The 16,136-nt window shown below is 44.8% G+C and overlaps 1 non-coding gene across 1 annotated transcript; it reads right to left on the reverse strand.

Moving 5' to 3' along the window:
- Nucleotides 1-450: 450 nt before the first annotated feature.
- Nucleotides 451-524, reverse strand: trnai-aau (transfer RNA isoleucine (anticodon AAU)). The gene has a single exon. It is a non-coding gene; the product is annotated as a tRNA-Ile (tRNA).
- Between the last annotated feature and the right edge of the window lie 15,612 nt (nucleotides 525-16,136).

Here is a 16,136-nt window from a genome sequence, read left to right on the forward strand (position 1 = left end):
GAGAGATTTGTCCACGTGTATATTTTCCAACAGTGTGTTGACCGAGGTGCATTCCTTTACGATCCAACTGCGCTGATTTGAAGCATTTTAACGTTTCAGAAAGGAGAAGCGGCTCTAAAACACAGATTCTTCCTGGTCGCCATATCGGCTCGACTGACTGACGGCTAACAAACACTGCGTTACTCAGACTTCCATTGAGTTTATTACAGTCGTAACTGCACTACAACTCAGCTGGTGTCCTTTGTATCAGGCCTTTAGAGTAGGAGCAATAGTACCACATAGTGGCTTCCCATAAGCATGACTATAGTTGGGCCAGTTCAAAGTCAACCACTACAATAGACCCATATCATATGGGACCAATAGAGTAGAAGAGAAGAAGTCCAACTTTATCTAGAGAGACGAGTAAATACAAACACAGCCTCTTCAAACAGTCACAAAAAAAGAGTGTCATGGCCAGTACGGGTATCGAACCCGCGACCTTCGCGTTATTAGCACGACGCTCTAACCAACTGAGCTAACCGGCCAAGTGAACACAGCAGAACACATTTAGTCTTTTATCCGGTGAAAAACAACCCGTTTGCTTTTTATAAACCCTACAATAGCATTATCTGCTCATCTAGATTTCAACGTATTCTCCAAACAGTTACAAAATATCATGATATATATATATAAACTAAACTATATATATATATATATATATGATGCTTATCATGATGTCGTGAACGGTGTTGTTTGAGCTCTCTGCTCCGTTCCCACGTCGGGCGCGTCCAACGCTCTGCTTAGCGTCGATATGGATCCGCCAGTTGCGACAGCACTGACAAGATGGTGGATAAGGACAGGAGGAAAATGAGGAACAAAACACAGCTAATATGTATAGTTGACAGCGTGTAAATGGCCATTTGGGGGATTTTAAGTTAGCCAAAACGATTACAAGATCGGAGCGTTTCATATATATTGAATTTGGGGTTATGTTTGCGAGACGCAGGACCAAATATGTTGTTTTCTGGCTGCGGGATGAAGGACCCGTCGGATACAGGACATAACGACGTGACAGCCAGTAGTCTGATAGATAATCAGTGATATTAGATCGTGAATTAACTTTACGGTAAAAAAAAAATACATTGAAACCGTTCACTAGTTCGGTCCAGCTAACGTTGTCAGCTAGTTATTTGTTTTGCTGGTAGATTTGTTGTCATGGTGCAGCTATTTGTTTTCCTGGTAGATTTGTTGTCATGGTGCAGTTATTTGTTTTCCTGGTAGATTTGTTGTCATTGTGCAGCTATTTGTTTTCCTGGTTGATTTGTTGTCATTGTGCAGCTATTTGTTTTCCTGGTAGATTTGTTGTCATTGTGCAGCTATTTGTTTTCCTGGTAGATTTGTTTTCCTGGTAGATTTGTTGTCATTGTGCAGCTATTTGTTTTCCTGGTAGATTTGTTGTCATTGTGCAGCTATTTGTTTTCCTGGTTGATTTGTTTTCCTGGTAGATTTGTTGTCACTGTGCAGCTAGTCAGGGGTAGATACTAAGTAGCTTGCTAAGACCACAAGATTTTCGTGGCCGAGTCGACATGTTTTAACTTTGTACGGCGCTTGTTGGGGAATGATTCACAGGACGCATCGATAAGGACGCAAGACGCATTGATAAGGACGCATCGATAAGGACGCAAGATGCATCGATAAGGACGCTCGACGCCATCCCCCGTCGGACCGACCTGCTGCGTTGTGTTAGCTGTTATAGCTGGTCAGACTGTCGACAGGCGACATGGCTCACTCTCCGGTTCAGAGTAGCCTGCCAGGGATGCAGGTATGCTGTTTTCACCTCATGTCAAGTAGCTAGTTAAAGTACACCTTACCAACGTGTTATATACTGAAGCTAGCCCTCACCTGGTGTTAACAATACTAAAGCCATAGTGTTATATACTGAAGCTAGCCCTCACCTGATGTTAACAATACTAAAGCCATAGTGTTATATACTGAAGCTAGCCCTCACCTGATGTTAACAATACTAAAGCCATAGTGTTATATACTGAAGCTAGCCCTCACCTGATGTTAACAATACTAAAGCCATAGTGTTATATACTGAAGCTAGCCCTCACCTGATGTCAACTATACTAAAGCCATAGTGTTATATACTGAAGCTAGCCCTCACCTGGTGTTAACAATACTAAAGCCATAGTGTTATATACTGAAGCTAGCCCTCACCTGGTGTTAACAATACTAAAGCCATAGTGTTATATACTGAAGCTAGCCCTCACCTGATGTCAACAATACTAAAGCCATAGTGTTATATACTGAAGCTAGCCCTCACCTGGTGTCAACAATACTAAAGACATAGTGTTATATACTGAAGCTAGCCCTCACCTGGTGTCAACAATACTAAAGACATAGTGTTATATACTGAAGCTAGCCCTCACCTGGTGTCAACAATACTAAAGCCATAGTGTTATATACTGAAGCTAGCCCTCACCTGATGTCAACTATACTAAAGACATGCACCATAGTGTTATATACTGAAGCTAGCCCTCACCTGATGTCAACAATACTAAAGACATGCACCATAGTGTTATATACTGAAGCTAGCCCTCACCTGGTGTTAACAATACTAAAGACATAGTGTTATATACTGAAGCTAGCCCTCACCTGGTGTTAACAATACTAAAGACATGCACCATAGTGTTATATACTGAAGCTAGCCCTCACCTGGTGTTAACAATACTAAAGACATGCACCATAGTGTTATATACTGAAGCTAGCCCTCACCTGATGTCAACAATACTAAAGCCATAGTGTTATATACTGAAGCTAGCCCTCACCTGATGTCAACAATACTAAAGCCATAGTGTTATATACTGAAGCTAGCCCTCACCTGGTGTTAACAATACTAAAGCCATAGTGTTATATACTGAAGCTAGTCCTCACCTGCTGTTATCTGATGTCAACAATACTAAAGACATGCACCATAGTGTTATATACTGAAGCTAGTCCTCACCTGCTGTTATCTGATGTCAACAATACTAAAGACATGCACCATAGTGTTATATACTGAAGCTAGCCCTCACCTGATGTCAACAATACTAAAGACATAGTGTTATATACTGAAGCTAGCCCTCACCTGATGTCAACAATACTAAAGACATGCATCATAGTGTTATATACTGAAGCTAGCCCTCACCTGATGTCAACAATACTAAAGCCATAGTGTTATATACTGAAGCTAGCCCTCACCTGATGTCAACTATACTAAAGCCATAGTGTTATATACTGAAGCTAGCCCTCACCTGGTGTTAACAATACTAAAGCCATAGTGTTATATACTGAAGCTAGCCCTCACCTGATGTTAACAATACTAAAGCCATAGTGTTATATACTGAAGCTAGCCCTCACCTGATGTCAACAATACTAAAGCCATAGTGTTATATACTGAAGCTAGTCCTCACCTGCTGTTATCTGATGTCAACAATACTAAAGACATGCACCATAGTGTTATATACTGAAGCTAGCCCTCACCTGGTGTCAACAATACTAAAGCCATAGTGTTATATACTGAAGCTAGCCCTCACCTGGTGTTAACAATACTAAAGCCATAGTGTTATATACTGAAGCTAGCCCTCACCTGGTGTTAACAATACTAAAGCCATAGTGTTATATACTGAAGCTAGCCCTCACCTGATGTCAACAATACTAAAGCCATAGTGTTATATACTGAAGCTAGTCCTCACCTGCTGTTATCTGATGTCAACAATACTAAAGACATGCACCATAGTGTTATATACTGAAGCTAGCCCTCACCTGATGTCAACAATACTAAAGACATGCACCATAGTGTTATATACTGAAGCTAGCCCTCACCTGATGTTAACAATACTAAAGACATAGTGTTATATACTGAAGCTAGCCCTCACCTGATGTCAACAATACTAAAGACATGCACCATAGTGTTATATACTGAAGCTAGCCCTCACCTGATGTTAACAATACTAAAGACATGCACCATAGTGTTATATACTGAAGCTAGCCCTCACCTGATGTTAACAATACTAAAGACATAGTGTTATATACTGAAGCTAGCCCTCACCTGATGTCAACTATACTAAAGCCATAGTGTTATATACTGAAGCTAGCCCTCACCTGGTGTTAACAATACTAAAGCCATAGTGTTATATACTGAAGCTAGCCCTCACCTGATGTTAACAATACTAAAGCCATAGTGTTATATACTGAAGCTAGCCCTCACCTGATGTCAACAATACTAAAGCCATAGTGTTATATACTGAAGCTAGTCCTCACCTGCTGTTATCTGATGTCAACAATACTAAAGACATGCACCATAGTGTTATATACTGAAGCTAGCCCTCACCTGATGTCAACAATACTAAAGACATGCACCATAGTGTTATATACTGAAGCTAGCCCTCACCTGATGTCAACTATACTAAAGACATGCACCATAGTGTTATATACTGAAGCTAGCCCTCACCTGGTGTCAACAATACTAAAGACATAGTGTTATATACTGAAGCTAGCCCTCACCTGGTGTCAACAATACTAAAGACATAGTGTTATATACTGAAGCTAGCCCTCACCTGGTGTCAACAATACTAAAGACATAGTGTTATATACTGAAGCTAGCCCTCACCTGATGTCAACAATACTAAAGACATAGTGTTATATACTGAAGCTAGCCCTCACCTGATGTCAACAATACTAAAGACATGCACCATAGTGTTATATACTGAAGCTAGCCCTCACCTGGTGTCAACTATACTAAAGACATGCACCATAGTGTTATATACTGAAGCTAGCCCTCACCTGATGTTAACAATACTAAAGACATGCACCATAGTGTTATATACTGAAGCTAGCCCTCACCTGGTGTCAACTATACTAAAGACATGCACCATAGTGTTATATACTGAAGCTAGCCCTCACCTGATGTCAACAATACTAAAGCCATAGTGTTATATACTGAAGCTAGCCCTCACCTGGTGTCAACAATACTAAAGACATAGTGTTATATACTGAAGCTAGCCCTCACCTGGTGTCAACAATACTAAAGACATAGTGTTATATACTGAAGCTAGCCCTCACCTGGTGTCAACAATACTAAAGACATAGTGTTATATACTGAAGCTAGCCCTCACCTGGTGTCAACAATACTAAAGACATAGTGTTATATACTGAAGCTAGCCCTCACCTGATGTCAACAATACTAAAGACATAGTGTTATATACTGAAGCTAGCCCTCACCTGGTGTTAACAATACTAAAGCCATAGTGTTATATACTGAAGCTAGCCCTCACCTGATGTCAACTATACTAAAGACATGCACCATAGTGTTATATACTGAAGCTAGCCCTCACCTGATGTCAACAATACTAAAGCCATAGTGTTATATACTGAAGCTAGCCCTCACCTGATGTCAACTATACTAAAGACATGCACCATAGTGTTATATACTGAAGCTAGCCCTCACCTGGTGTCAACAATACTAAAGACATGCACCATAGTGTTATATACTGAAGCTAGCCCTCACCTGGTGTCAACAATACTAAAGACATGCACCATAGTGTTATATACTGAAGCTAGCCCTCACCTGATGTCAACAATACTAAAGACATGCACCATAAGCACAGCATGCTGCCCATAAGAGAGAGACAGTGAATTCCCTTAGTTCATTCTGCATGTCCAATAATAGGCTAGAACAATATTTAACACTAAATTATCCTAGGAGTCACATTGGGGCTACCCCATACTGATGACTAAAAGGAACAAACATAATTTTGTGACTATAATATTTTTTTAATGACTCAAATTGACCTAGTATTATGCAATGATGAGCATATGGACACAGTTGGAGTCATTCAGTTGATCTTAGGTCCAGCAAAGTTCCAGCACACAAACAGCAGTGTTTTGAGAGAGGTTCAATCAACAACGGAGTGTTTCTGCTATGATTAGACTAAAGCAATGGAAAACAGAGGTCTCTCTAAGCTAGACTAAAGACTAAAGCAATGGAAAACAGAGGACTCTCTGAGCTAGGCTACAGACTAAAGCAATGGAAAACAGAGGACTCTCTAAGCTAGGCTAAAGACGAAAGCACTGGAAAACAGAGGACTCTCTGAGCTAGGCTACAGACTAAAGCAATGGAAAACAGAGGACTCTCTGAGCTAGACTAAAGCAATGGAAAACAGAGGACTCTCTGAGCTAGGCTAAAGACTAAAGCAATGGAAAACGGGATTCTCTGAGCTAGGCTAAAGCAATGGAAAACGGGATTCTCTGAGCTAGGCTAAAGACTAAAGCAATGGAAAACAGGGGACTCTCTAAGCTAGGCTAAAGACTAAAGCACTGGAAAACAGGGGATTCTCTGAGCTAGGCTAAAGCAATGGAAAACAGAGGACTCTCTAAGGTAGGCTAAAGACTAAAGCAATGGAAAACAGGGCATCCTCTGAGCTAGGCTAAAGACTAAAGCAATGGAAAACGGGATTCTCTGAGCTAGGCTAAAGACTAAAGCAATGGAAAACAGAGGACTCTCTAAGCTAGGCTAAAGACGAAAGCACTGGAAAACAGGGGACTCTCTAAGGTAGGCTAAAGATTAAAGCAATGGAAAACGGGATTCTCTGAGCTAGGCTAAAGACTAAAGCAATGGAAAACGGGATTCTCTGAGCTAGGCTAAAGACTAAAGCAATGGAAAACAGGGGATTCTCTGAGCTAGGCTAAAGACTAAAGCAATGGAAAACAGAGAATTCGCTAAGCTAGGCTAAAGACTAAAGCAATGGAAAACAGAGGACTCTCTAAGCTAGGCTTAAGACTAAAGCAATGGAAAACAGAGGACTCTCTGAGCTAGGCTAAAGACTAAAGCACTGGAAAACAGGGGATCCTCTGAGCTAGGCTAAAGCAATGGAAAACAGAGGATCCTTTGAGCTAGGCTAAAGACTAAAGCACTGGAAAACAGAGGATTCTCTGAGCTAGGCTAAAGCAATGGAAAACAGAGGATCCTTTGAGCTAGGCTAAAGACTAAAGCACTGGAAAACAGAGGATTCTCTGAGCTAGGCTAAAGACTAAAGCACTGGAAAACAGAGGATTCTCTGAGCTAGGCTAAAGCACTGGAAAACAGAGGATTCTCTGAGCTAGGCTAAAGACTAAAGCACTGGAAAACAGGGGATTCTCTGAGCTGGGCTACAGACTAAAGCAATGGAAAACAGAGGATCCTCTGAGCTAGACTAAAGCAATGGAAAACAGAGGATCCTCTGAGCTAGGCTAAAGACTAAAGCACTGGAAACAGGATTCTCTGAGCTAGGCTAAAGACTAAAGCAATGGAAAACAGGGGATTCTCTGAGCTAGGCTAAAGACTAAAGCAATGGAAAACAGAGGATCCTCTGAGCTAGACTAAAGCAATGGAAAACAGAGGATCCTCTGAGCTAGGCTAAAGACTAAAGCAATGGAAAACAGGGGATTCTCTGAGCTAGGCTAAAGACTAAAGCACTGGAAAACAGGGGACTCTCTAAGCTAGGCTAAAGACTAAAGCAATGGAAAACAGAGGATTCTCTGAGCTAGGCTAAAGCAATGGAAAACAGAGGACTCTCTAAGCTAGGCTAAAGACTAAAGCACTGGAAAACAGGGGATTCTCTGAGCTAGGCTAAAGACTAAAGCAATGGAAAACAGGATTCTCTGAGCTAGGCTAAAGCAATGGAAAACAGAGGATTTTCTAAGCTAGGCTAAAGACTAAAGCACTGGAAACAGGATTCTCTGAGCTAGGCTAAACCAATGGAAAACAGAGGATTCTCTGAGCTAGGCTAAAGCAATGGAAAACAGAGGATTCTCTGAGCTAGGCTAAAGACTAAAGCACTGGAAACAGGATTCTCTGAGCTAGGCTAAAGCAATGGAAAACAGAGGATTCTCTAAGCTAGGCTAAAGACTAAAGCACTGGAAACAGGATTCTCTGAGCTAGGCTAAAGACTAAAGCAATGGAAAACAGAGAATTCTCTGAGCTAGGCTAAAGCAATGGAAAACAGACGATTCTCTAAGCTAGGCTAAAGACTAAGCACTGGAAAACAGAGGACTCTCTAAACTAGGCTAAAGCAATGGAAAACAGAGGATTCTCTGAGCTAGGCTAAAGCAATGGAAAACAGAGGATTCTCTGAGCTAGGCTAAAGACTAAAGCACTGGAAACAGGATCCTCTGAGCTAGGCTAAAGACTAAAGCAATGGAAAACAGAGGATTCTCTGAGCTAGGCTAAAGACTAAAGCAATGGAAAACAGAGGACTCTCTAAGCTAGGCTAAAGCAATGGAAAACAGAGGACTCTCTAAGCTAGGCTAAAGCATTGGAAAACAGAGGACTCTCTAAGCTAGGCTGAAGATTTTAACCAAAAACAGCTCACTGACTGACATCTATTCCTGAAATGTGACCTGTTCACATCTGTACTTGAATACAGCTGGTTGCCAAGTCATATGTTTGTAAATCGCAATGTGAGTGATATATCTAGCGTGCGTCATATCTAGCCTACAGTAGACCAGTATTTCCCATGAGCTGAGTGTTGTGTGTTGGTTTCTGAGAGGTGGAACAGGCTAAGGGCATTTCCTTCTATAATTACCCATGAGCACCAAAATGTAAAGTTCATAGGAGCGTGTCGAATTGGGTGTCAAATGAAAGCTTTGTCTATAAATATTTTTTTTAATTAAGCTCTATATATACATTTTCCAACCGTTTTCCATCATAACAATGAGGAATAAGCAAAGGCTTTGATTTCTGGTCAGATGAAAAAGGGGTCTTGAACAACGTCTAGCAGAAAGTCCTAAAATGTATAAAATGTCCGAACAGAACTTCTGCACTCAACAATCCGGTCGCATTTCGCTTCGCTCCACAGGTAGTATCACATTTTTCATTTCATTTCATTACAGTACAACGGCTTGATTTGTTTGATCGTAGCTAGCTACATAGCTAGCTACACAGCCGTCTTTGTATCAAAGATAATTGTGTAGTCTAGAGCGACTTCCTAGGTTAGTTAGCCAGCTATTGTCGTTCTTTTAACGCAACGTAACGTAATCAACACTGCTAGCTAGCCAGCTAGCCCCGAATAGCAGCACAGTAGAAACTATTACACTCAACGGAACGACTTGATTAGTGTAGTGTCAACAACGCAGCCAATGCCAACTAGCCTACTTAGTCAACAACGCAGCCTCTGCCAGCTAACCTACTTCAGCAGTACTGTATCATTTTAATCATTTTAGTCAATAAGATTCTTGCTACATAAGCTTAACTCTCTGAACACTCGTGACGTGTAGTCCACTTGTCATTCCAATCTCCTTTGCATTAGCGTAGCCTCTTGTGTAGCCTGTCAACTATGTGTCTGTCTATCCCTGTTCTCTCCTCTCTGCACAGACCATACAAACGCTCCACACCGCGTGGCCGCGCCACCCTAATCTGGTGGTCCCAGCGCGCACGACCCACGTGGAGTTCCAGGTCTCCGGTAGCCTCTGGAACTGCCGATCTGCGGCCAACAAGGCAGAGTTCATCTCCGCCTATGTCTCCCTCCAGTCCCTCGACTTCTTGGCACTGACGGAAACATGGATCACCACAGACAACACTGCTACTCCTACTGCTCTCTCTTCGTCTGCCCATCGTGTTCTCGCACACCCTGAGAGCTTCTGGTCAGCGGGGTGGTGGCACCGGATCCTCATCTCTCCCAAGTGGTCATTCTCTCTTTCTCCCTTACCCATCTGTCTATCGCCTCCTTTGAATTCCATGCTGTCACAGTTACCAGCCCTTTCAAGCTTAACATCCTTATCATTTATCGCCTCCAGGTTCCCTCGGAGAGTTCATCAATGAGCTTGATGCCTTGATAAGCTCCTTTCCTGAGGACGGCTCACCTCTCACAGTTCTGGGCGACTTTAACCTCCCCACGCCTACCTTTGACTCATTCCTCTCTGCCTCCTTCTTTCCACTCCTCTCCTCTTTTGACCTCACCCTCTCACCTTCCCCCTACTCACAAGGCAGGAAATACGCTCGACCTCATCTTTACTAGATGCTGTTCTTCCACTAACCTCGTTGCAACTCCCCTCCAAGTCTCCGACCACTACCTTGTATCCTTTTTCCTCTCGCTCTCATCCAACACTTCCCACACTGCCCCTACTCGGATGGTATCGCGCCCGTCCCAACCTTCGCTCTCTCTCCCCCGCTTACTCTCTCCTCTTCCATCCTATCATCTCTTCCCTCTGCTCAAACCTTCTCCAACCTATCTCCTGATTCTGCCTCCTCAACCCTCCTCTCCTCCCTTTCTGCATCCTTTGACTCTCTATGTCCCCTATCCTCCAGGCCGCTCGGTCCTCCCCTCCCGCTCCGTGGCTCGACGACTCATTGCGAGCTCACAGAACAGGGCTCCGGGCAGCCGAGGCGGAAATGGAGGAAAACTCGCCTCCCTGCGGACCTGACATCCTTTTCACTCCCTCCTCTCTACATTTTCCTCTTCTCTCTCTGCTGCTAAAGCCACTTTCTACCACTCTAAATTCCAAGCATCTGCCTCTAACCCTAGGAAGCTCTTTGCAACCTTCTCCTCCCTCCTGAATCCTCCTCCCCCCTCCCCCTCCTCCCTCTCTGCAGATGACTTCGTCAACCATTTTGAAAGAAGGTCGACGACATCCGATCCTCGTTTGCTAAGTCAAACGACACCGCTGGTTCTGCTCACACTGCCCTACCCTGTGCTCTGACCTCTTTCTCCCCTCTCTCTCCAGATGAAATCTCGCGTCTTGTGACGGCCGGCCGCCCTACAACCTGCCCGCTGACCCTATCCCCTCCTCTCTTCTCCAGACCATTTCCGGGAGACCTCCTCCCTTACCTCACCCGCTCATCAACTCATCCCTGACCGCTGGCTACGTCCCTTCCGTCTTCAAAGAGAGCGAGAGTTGCACCCTTCTGAAAAAACCTACACTCGATCCCTCCGATGTCAACAACTACAGACCAGTATCCCTTCTTTCTTTTCTCTCCAAAACTCTTGAACGTGCCGTCCTTGGCCAGCTCTCCCGCTATCTCTCTCAGAATGACCTTCTTGATCCAAATCAGTCAGGTTTCAAGACTAGTCATTCAACTGAGACTGCTCTTCTCTGTATCACGGAGGCGCTCCGCACTGCTAAAGCTAACTCTCTCTCCTCTGCTCTCATCCTTCTAGACCTATCGGCTGCCTTCGATACTGTGAACCATCAGATCCTCCTCTCCACCCTCCTCCGAGTTGGGCATCTCCGGCGCGGCCCACGCTTGATTGCGTCCTACCTGACAGGTCGCTCCTACCAGGTGGCGTGGCGAGAATCCGTCTCCACACCACGTGCTCCTCACCACTGGTGTCCCCCAGGGCTCTGTTCTAGGCCCTCTCCTATTCTCGCTATACACCAAGTCACTTGGCTCTGTCATAACCTCACATGGTCTCTCCTATCATTGCTATGCAGACGACACACAATTAATCTTCTCCTTTCCCCCTTCTGATGACCAGGTGGCGAATCGCATCTCTGCATGTCTGGCAGACATATCCGTGTGGATGACGGATCACCACCTCAAGCTGAACCTCGGCAAGACGGAACTGCTCTTCCTCCCGGGAAGGACTGCCCATTCCATGATCTCGCCATCACGGTTGACAACTCCATTGTGTCCTCCTCCCAGAGCGCTAAGAACCTTGGCGTGATCCTGGACAACACCCTGTCGTTCTCAACTAACATCAAGGCGGTGGCCCGTTCCTGTAGGTTCATGCTCTACAACATCCGCAGAGTACGACCCTGCCTCACACAGGAAGCGGCGCAGGTCCTAATCCAGGCACTTGTCATCTCCCGTCTGGATTACTGCAACTCGCTGTTGGCTGGGCTCCCTGCCTGTGCCATTAAACCCTACAACTCATCCAGAACGCCGCAGCCCGTCTGGTGTTCAACCTTCCCAAGTTCTCTCACGTCACCCCGCTCCTCCGCTCCCTCCACTGGCTTCCAGTTGAAGCTCGCATCCGCTACAAGACCATGGTGCTTGCCTACGGAGCTGTGAGGGGAACGGCACCTCAGTACCTCCAGGCTCTGATCAGGCCCTACACCCAAACAAGGGCACTGCGTTCATCCACCTCTGGCCTGCTCGCCTCCCTACCACTGAGGAAGTACAGTTCCCGCTCAGCCCAGTCAAAACTGTTCGCTGCTCTGGCCCCCCAATGGTGGAACAAACTCCCTCACGACGCCAGGACAGCGGAGTCAATCACCACCTTCCGGAGACACCTGAAACCCCACCTCTTTAAGGAATACCTAGGATAGGATAAAGTAATCCCTCTCACCCCCTCCCCTGAAAAGATTTAGATGCACTACTGTTCCACTGGAGGTCATAAGGTGAATGCACCAATTTGTAAGTCGCTCTGGATAAGAGCGTCTGCTAAATGACTTAAATGTAAATGTAAATGTAAATGTATAAGAAATACATCAAAACACAAAATTGCCAACTAATATCAAATGATTTGCCTTATGTAAGTTAAGAAACATTGTCTTGTAATTCCGTTACCAAAAAACCTCCGTCTTTAAGATATTTTCTCATTTCTCTCCCTCGTGAGGAGGAAGGATAATGAAAGTTCACAAATTAACAAGTGAAGGTAGACCCACCCATTACTTAAGTGTTTTTACTCATATCAACTTTGCTAATGAATTAAGTGATTTAAAACTCGTAATTCTCTTACCAAATCGGAAATGGAATGACTGAAAAATGTAATGTTTATTTGTCACATGCTTGGTAAACAACAGGTGTAGACTAACGGTGAAATGATCACTCACGGATCCTTTTCCAACAAAGCAGATAAAGATTACAACAATAAATCATTGAAATGGGACACAAGGAATAAATACACTGTGAATAACTAGTCAAAATAATGTTGCTATGTACAAAGCATTTGGAAAGGATTCAGACCCCTTCACTTTTTCAACATTTTGTTACATTACAGCCTTTATTCTAAAATGGATTAAATTACATTGTTTTCCTCATCAATCTACACAATACCCCATAATGACAAAGCAAAAACAGGTTTTTAGACATGTTTGCTAATTTATGAAAATAAAAAAAACAGAAATACCTTATTTACATAAGTATTCAGACCCTTTTGCTATGAGACTCGAAATTGAGCTCAGGTGCGTCCTGTTTCCATTGATCATCCTTGAGACGTTTCTACAACTTGATTGGAGTCCACTTGTGTTAAATTCAATTGATTGAACATTATTTGGAAAAAGGAATTGTCTGTTGAGCTCAGAGACAGGATTGTGTCGAGGCACCAATCTGGGATAGTGTACCAAAAATGTCAGGAGCATTGGAAAGTCCCCAAGAACACAGTGGTCTCCATCATTCTGCAGCATTGAAGGGTCCCCAAGAACACAGTGGCCTCCATCATTCTGCAGCATTGAAGGGTCCCCAAGAACACAGTGGCCTCCATCATTCTGCAGCATTGAAGGGTCCCCAAGAACACAGTGGTCTCCATCATTCTGCAGCATTGAAGGTCCCCAAGAACACAGTGGCCTCCATCATTCTGCAGCATTGAAGGGTCCCCAAGAACACAGTGGTCTCCATCATTCTGCAGCATTGAAGGTCCCCAAGAACACAGTGGTCTCCATCATTCTTAAATGGAACACGTTTGGAACCACCAAGACTCTTCCTAGAGCTGGCCGCCTGGCCAAACTGAGCAACCGGGGTAAAGGGCCTTGGTCAGGGAGGAGACCAAGAACCCAAGGGTCACTCTGACAGGGCCCCAGAGTTCCTCTGTGGAGATGGGAGAGCCTTCCAGAAGGGCCAGGTCAGGGAGGAGAACAAGAACCCAAGGGTCACTCTGACAGGGCCCCAGAGTTCCTCTGTGGAGATGGGAGAGCCTTAGCAGAAGGGCCAGGTCAGGGAGGAGACCAAGAACCCAAGGGTCACTCTGACAGGGCCCCAGAGTTCCTCTGTGGAGATGGGAGAGCCTTCCAGAAGGACAATCATCTCTGCAGCACTCCACCAATCAGGCCTTTCTGGTGGAGTGGCCAGATGGAAGCCACTCTTCAGTAAAAGGCACAGCCTGCTTCTGAGTTTTCAAAAGGCACCTAAAGGACCCTCAGACCATGAGATACAAGATTCTCTGATCTGATGAAACCAAGATTGAACTCTGTGGCCTGAATGCAGTGTGTCACGTCTAGAGGAAACCTGGCACCATCCCTACGGTGAAGCATGGTGGTGGCAGCATCATGTCTAGAGGAAACCTGGCACCATCCCTACGGTGAAGCATGGTGGTGGCAGCATCATGCTGTGGGGATGTTTGTCAGCGGCAGAGACTGGGAGACTAGTCAGGATCGAGAGAAAGATTAATGGAGCAAAGTACAGAAAGATCCTTGATGAAAACCTGCTCCAGAGCGCTCACGACCACCGCCTGGGGGGGAAGGACAACTACGCTAAGCACACAGCCAAGACAATGCAAGAGTGGCTTTGGGACAAGTCTCCGAATGTCCTTGAGTGGCCCAGCCAGAGCCCGGACTTGAACCCGATCGAACATCTCTGGAAAGACCTGAAAATAGCTGTGCAGCGACGCTCCCCATCCAACCTGACAGAGCTTGAGAGGATCTGCAGAGAGGAATGGGGTATTGTGATGTCATTATGGGGTATTGAGATGTCATTATGGGGTATTGAGATGTCATTATGGGGTATTGAGATGTCATTATGGGGTATTGTGATGTCATTATGGGGTATTGTGATGTCATTATGGGGTATTGTCATGTCATTATGGGGTATTGAGATGTCATTATGGGGTATTGAGATGTCATTATGGGGTATTGTGATGTCATTATGGGGTATTGTGTGTAGATTGAAGGGGATAAAAATGATTTAACCCATTTTACAATGAGGCTGTAATGCAACGGTGTGGGGGAAAAGTCAAGGGGTCTGAATACTTTCCAAGATGAGTACTGTAGGGTTAGGGTCAGAGGTCAATACCAGGGGAGAGTACTTTAGGGTCAGAGGTCAGGACCAGGGGAGAGTACTGTAGGGTTAGGGTCAGAGGTCAATACCAGGAGAGAGTACTGTAGGGTTAGGGTTCAGAGGTCAATACCAGGGGAGAGTACTGTAGGGTTAGGGTCACAGGTCAGGACCAGGGGAGTGTACTGTAGGGTTAGGGTCAGGACCAGGGGAGAGTACTGTAGGGTTAGGGTCAGGACCAGGGGAGAGTACTGTAGGATTAGGGTCACAGGTCAGGACCAGGGGAGAGTACTGTAGGGTAAGAAGTCAGGGCCAGGGGAGAGTACTGTAGGGTCAGAGGTCAGGGCCAGGGGAGAGTACTGTAGGGTTAGGGTCAGGACCAAGGGAGAGTACTGTAGGGTTAGGGTCACAGGTCCTGACCAGGGGAGAGTACTGTAGGGTTAGGGTCAGGACCAGGGGAGAGTACTGTAGGGTTAGGGTCAGGACCAAGGGAGAGTACTGTAGGGTTAGGGTCAGGACCAGGGGAGAGTACTGTAGGGTTAGGGTCAGGACCAAGGGAGAGTACTGTAGGGTTAGGGTCAGGACCAAGGGAGAGTACTGTAGGGTTAGGGTCAGGACCAGGGGAGAGTACTGTAGGGTTAGGGCCAGGACCAGGGGAGAGTACTGTAGGGTTAGGGTCAGGACCAGGGGAGAGTACTGTAGGGTTAGGGTCAGGACCAGGGGAGAGTACTGTAGGGTTAGGGTCAGGACCAGGGGAGAGTACTGTAGGGTTAGGGTCAGGACCAAGGGAGAGTACTGTAGGGTTAGGGTCAGGACCAGGGGAGAGTACTGTAGGGTTAGGGTCAGGACCAGTACTGTTCTATATGGAGAACTCCTTTATTCAATATTCTGTTCTATATGGAGGACTCCTTTATTCAATATTCTGTTCACTATAAAGAGAACTCCTTTATTCAATATTCTGTTCTATATGGAGGACTCCTTTATTCAATATTCTGTTCTATATGGAGAACTCCTTTATTCAATATTCTGTTCTATATGGAGGACTCCTTTATTCAATATTCTGTTCTATATGGAGAACTCCTTTATTCAATATTCTGTTCTATATGGAGGACTCCTTTATTCAATATTCTGTTCACTATAAAGAGAACTCCTTTATTCAATATGCTGTTCTATATGGAGGACTCCTTTATTCAATATTCTGTTCTAT

Source organism: Oncorhynchus nerka, unplaced genomic scaffold (assembly GCF_034236695.1).
Source record: "Oncorhynchus nerka isolate Pitt River unplaced genomic scaffold, Oner_Uvic_2.0 unplaced_scaffold_3149, whole genome shotgun sequence".
NCBI classification, from domain to species: Eukaryota; Metazoa; Chordata; class Actinopteri; order Salmoniformes; family Salmonidae; genus Oncorhynchus; species Oncorhynchus nerka.